The sequence below is a fragment of the Takifugu rubripes genome, chromosome 13 (genome assembly GCF_901000725.2).
Source record: "Takifugu rubripes chromosome 13, fTakRub1.2, whole genome shotgun sequence".
Taxonomy (NCBI): Eukaryota; Metazoa; Chordata; class Actinopteri; order Tetraodontiformes; family Tetraodontidae; genus Takifugu; species Takifugu rubripes.
This window is the reverse complement of record NC_042297.1, coordinates 20,544,984-20,550,367: the sequence shown is the minus strand read 5'-3', so window position 1 is coordinate 20,550,367 and position 5,384 is coordinate 20,544,984.

The window sequence follows — 5,384 nt, the reverse complement described above, 5'->3', positions numbered from 1 at the left end:
GTATCAGCCTCAGAACTGGGAGGCTCTCCTGCCATCAGTCCGAGGAGCAGCGCAGACGGGAGGATGTGTCCACCGGTCCATCGCTGGTCACACCTGACTGATCACTGTCAGCCATCTTTGACCACAACACTGCCCAAGTGGGAAGGTTCTGCATGTTCCGTCATCCCTGTGAGGAGAGTTTCCCTTCATTACGGAGGACGCAGCTCAGTGATCTGCTGCCGAGACTGGGGAAAAATTGTTTCATTAAAATGATGCTTTTTCTGTAGTGAAGCTCTATTGTGATTGAAATTTAAAGTGTGTGTGTGTGTGTGTGTGTGTGTGTGTGAGAGAGAGAGAGAGGAGAGAGAGAGAGAGAGAGGGGGGTGTTGATGTGAGTGAGCAATTAGAGGTTGAGTGCCGCGCTGACAGGCTATCGTTCACAAGGCTTAAGCCACTCAGACCTGATCACTGAGGTGATCCATACCTCCAGATTGTTGCTCCATACATTTCAACACACACACCCATCGGCACATGCAGTCTGCACATCATCCTCGGTGAAAAATAGCCCCCCTTGTGACAGGGCATTGGACTCCCAACAAGGGCAACGGAGGCCGACAGGAAGAAGGAGCGAAGTGAGCGTTTCAACAGATCAGCAGAGATCTTCATCACTGTCCGGGATCGAAGCCCAAACCCTTCGGCTGCTCAGATATCGCCTCCATTCTGAAGCAAGACGAGGGATGTAGAACACACCCGTCTGTGGTGTCGCTGCCCGTGTAAAATATACACAATCAAGCTGAATGTTCGTTGGATAAACGTCCAAACAGCGAGACACAGCGGAGTCTATTTAAAGGCAGATAATGGCAGGAAGTGTCTGAGTTCCTTAGAAAGGCAGCGCCAATCGCGTCCTCTTCCCTCGGCCACGGGGGACTAGTTGGGAGTTAATTGCAGCGAATCCAATTTTTTAATTAAAATGAACATTGCGGAGATCCGACTGGATTGGGATTTGTTATTGCTATTTCTCTCTGCCTCTCCCGTCTCATCTTCTCTCCCCTGCAGGACAGCTTGAAAGACTCCTGTTGTTTTATTTTAATTGGGGCAGTGATGTAATTGGCCTACACCACGCTGGCCTGTTCAATTTAGATCCTCGCGTGTGTGTGTGTGTGTGTGTGTGTGTGTGTGGATGAAGTAGGATACACTGAGAATTAGTGAAACATTTTCTCTTACATTTAATATTGATATTATTAATATAATTACTCATCACTCCATCCACTCACAGGGACACTGGAGTGGTGAGAGACAGGGACACACCCTGGACACATGTCCAGGACACACACACACACACACACACACGTACACACACACACACACACACACACTAATCAGCCCAATGTGTGTGTTTTTCAGACTGAGGGAGGAATCCTGGAGAAACCCCACAGAATCTGAACGCTTCCATTAGAATCTGGCAGAAATCTCCACAATAAGAACTCCAGCTGAAAGAAACTAATATAAAAATAAAGGTGTTATTGTCATTAATAATGCAGCGGCACCGGGGTAACTTCTGAACACCACGTGAACCTGCTGCACGATTTGGATTTCTATGCAAATTGACAGACGGGGAAGCACGAAGGAAGCTACGTCTGGGTGTCAGTGCGGAGACGAGTTGGAGGGAAACGATAAACAGCAACGTGTAATAAACATCTAGAATAAATGGAGCTAACGGATTAGCGATGCGCCGCAGAGGCCGCGGCTGGATAAATATTCATGGTAAAGACTGAAGATGATGATGACATTTATCAGTCAAGCGTCAGAGCAACAAATGTCTGGTTTGTGATTTACGTGCACACGCAGGTTTGTGCACGGGCTCCAGCTGCGTATGAACCCCCCTCATTAGCGTTTTCTTTGATCGTAAAGGTCACCGACATCTTCTGAAATCTGCCTGGGGGGCGGCGCTTGTTTAACAATCTATTTCAGTCCCATTTAATCTCCATTCTGCTCTTTAATGCGCCGTATTTCAAGGCTGAGAAGGTTCTGGACAGTGAGATGTGCAGGAGGAGCAGCCCTGCAGGCCCGGACAGGAGGGATCGGAGGAAACGGAATAACAGGTTGACTGGATTCAAACGTTGTCAGTGTTGGAACATTTAACAGCAAAGAAACAGTTTCTGTTGCGGAACATTGGGAGGAAAACGGGTCCGTTTGCAGGACCATGGAATTCTGAATCTGACCCAGATTTCAATCACTTTAGACCACAAGTTCCCAACCCTCCGTCCGTGTCCTGATCGCTGCCAGAGTTGGTACGAAGAGAGTTGCTGCTGCTGCTGCTGTTGCTGCTGCTGCTGCTGCTGCTGCTGCTGTTGCTGCTGCTGCTGCTGCTGCTGCTGCTGCTGCTGCTGTTGCTCCTGCTGCTGCTGCTGCTGCTGCTGTTGCTGCTGCTGCTGCTGCTGTTGCTGCTGCTGCTGCTGCTGTTGCTGCTGCTGCTGTTGCTGCTGCTGATGTTGCTGCTGCTGCTGTTGCTGCTGCGGTTGTTGCTGCTGCTGCTGCTGCTGCTGCTGCTGCTGCTGCTGCTGCTCTGCTGCTGCTGCTGCTGCTGCTACTGCTGCTGCTGCTGCTGCTGCTGCTACTGCTGCTGCTGCTACTGCTGCTGCTACTGCTGCTGCTGCTGCTGCTGCTACTGCTGCTGCTGCTGCTGCTGCTGCTGCTGCTGCTGCTGCTGCTGCTGCTGCTGCTGCTGCTGCTGCTGCTGCTGCTGCTGCTGCTGCTGCTGCTGCTGCTGCTGCTGCTGCTGCTGCTGCTGCTCTGCTGCTGCTGCTGCTACTGCTGCTGCTGCTGCTGCTGCTGCTGCTGCTGCTACTGCTGCTGCTGCTACTACTGCTGCTGCTGCTACTGCTGCTGCTGCTGCTGTAGCTGCTGCTGCTGCTACTGCTGCTACTGCTGCTGCTGCTGCTGCTACTGCTGTAGCTGCTGCTGCTGCTGCTGCTGCTACTGCTGCTGCTACTGCTGTAGCTGCTGCTGCTGCTACTGCTGCTGCTGCTGCTACTGCTGCTGCTACTGCTGTAGCTGCTGCTGCTGCTGCTGCTGATGCTGCTGCTGTTGCTGTTGTAGCTGCTGCTGTAGCTGCTGCTGCTGCTGTAGCTGCTGCTGTTGTAGCTGCTGCTGCTGCTGCTGTTGTTGCTGCTGCTGCTGTTGCTGCTGCTGTTGCTGCTGCTGTAGCTGCTGCTGCTGCTGCTGCTGTTGCTGCTGTAGCTGCTGCTGCTGTAGCTGCTGCTGCTGCTTCTTTTGCTGTTGCTACTGCTGCTGCTGTTGCTGCTGTTGCTGCTGCTGCTGTTGCTGCTGCTGTTGCTGTTGCTGATGCTGCTGTAGCTGCTGCTGCTTCTTTTGCTGCTGCTGCTGCTGCTGCTTCTTTTGCTGCTGCTGCTGCTTCTTTTGCTGCTGCTGCTGCTTCTTTTGCTGCTGCTGCTGCTGCTGCTTCTTTTGCTGCTGCTGCTGCTTCTTTTGCTGTTGCTACTGCTGCTGCTGCTTCAGATTACAAATACACACAGGGCATAAAGGCGTAAATAAAACCAATTCTATTGTGATTTCCTCAATACTCTGATCAGGTCGGGAGGTCACGGCCACATCAGCACCACGTTTACATTCACCGGGCAGAGAGTCTCACACGGCTGAAGATCTTCACGTTAATAAATTCTGTGTCTGCTCCGACAAAACAAATGAGGTGGTGGTGTAATAACAATGGTTTGGTCCAGGACGCTGGGAGAGCTCATCCGTGCACGTCTGTGCCGCACATAAAGAATGTTAAACGCCTCTTTCTTCTCCATCCAAGCCAGCACAGATCAAACGGCCCAAAGTGGCGTTTGGGGCAGACCGGCGCCGTGCACACGCCTGCACAGTAAAGCGTCACGGCGCGAGCCGCCTATAGATGGTGCTCTGCTTGAGATGTGCGGTTATTTTAAGGCTCCCGCTTGCGAACACAGGAGCCCCACAGAGAGGGGCGCCCCCCTGGGAGACCATTGTAAACAAGTGGGTGAGACGCTCCGAGTACAATCCCACTTTTTGTTTTATAGGAAATACTCTCCTTTCATCTGAGACAAACAAGTAGATAAAGCTGCGCCTACACGCACACCCCCTGTGTTAATTACCAACTTCATTTACACTGTTTAATCGGTGCCCAGGATACAACAAACAAACAAACAAAAGGCAGAGCAGGATTTTCCTGTTGTTTTGTGTGTTTTGGTGCTGCAGCATTTAGCAGCACCATCGTATCCGCTGGAAATTGGTCCGCACAACAATGTCCCGGTTTTGCCTCCCTCCATCAGCTCGGCGAGATATTTCTGTCTTAATGATCTGGGGTGCGTAGAATAAAAGAATTTATTAAGGATATCTGGGTTATGAACGCATCCGTAAAATTAACGGAGTAAATAAAGTTTCTTAAAAATATATTTATACTTTGTTTTGTTGTTCTGATTTTGTTTTATGGGGATTTTAGGTCATATGAACTGATGCCCAGCAACTGATCAAACATTTAAAATCCCTCCTGATCAGCAGTTCTGAGGAGACGCAAGGAAACGTCAGTGTTTCCTTCAAAACGGGATTTTTCCACAAATCTAAGCTGGCAACAACACAAATGCCCCCAGTGTGAGCTGGGATGCACCACTTTTACCCTCAGCTCACGCGGCACATGTGAGGGAGCTAAAATTCTGACATCTGCAGCCGGAGAAACAAGCCGAAGCACAAACGTTGTCGCCAGTCAGTAAAAATTCCCAATAAACTGTCCAAACACGGCGAAATTCCATTCTCTTTCCCAAAACCGTTGCTGAGAAGTCCGTTATGTTTGCGTCTTCATTTAAGATGGACGACAAACTAGATTTGAGATTATGGTTGTGGGATCAAATCCCGCCTTCGGCCCATCCTTGTCGGAAATACGGGAACATTTCCCTGATGCACCTGTACCATTATTCCACAGGTTGGAACTGACCGGATGGTTTAAAATGCTGAAAATGTCTCCTGTCACTTATGTTTTGAGTTGAAAGCGTGTGTCCACACGAGCCTGGCGGTGACGTGGGAACGTCCCCGTCCAGCCCGACGGATGCTGATTTGCACAAATCCCAAATAAAAGAGCAAAGTTAAATTTGGCTCGTGCACACTGTCACAAAACGGGGACGCGTCCTGAACCGCAGGCCTGACCGGGCCTCGCAGGTTTACTGTCTCCGTCCTCCAGCTTTGATCAACGTCCTGCTGGACACGATCCCGCCGCCACATCTGGAAGGAAGTTCCCTGAACGCAGCACAAAGAGACAGGAAGAAGGAAAACCGAGCAGAGGCCGCGAGGCAGAAACGACCAAACATCTCAATCAAACTGGGGTAAACACGCTGCTTCCTAAGGTAACGCAAGAGGTCCGCGAGGAAGATCGA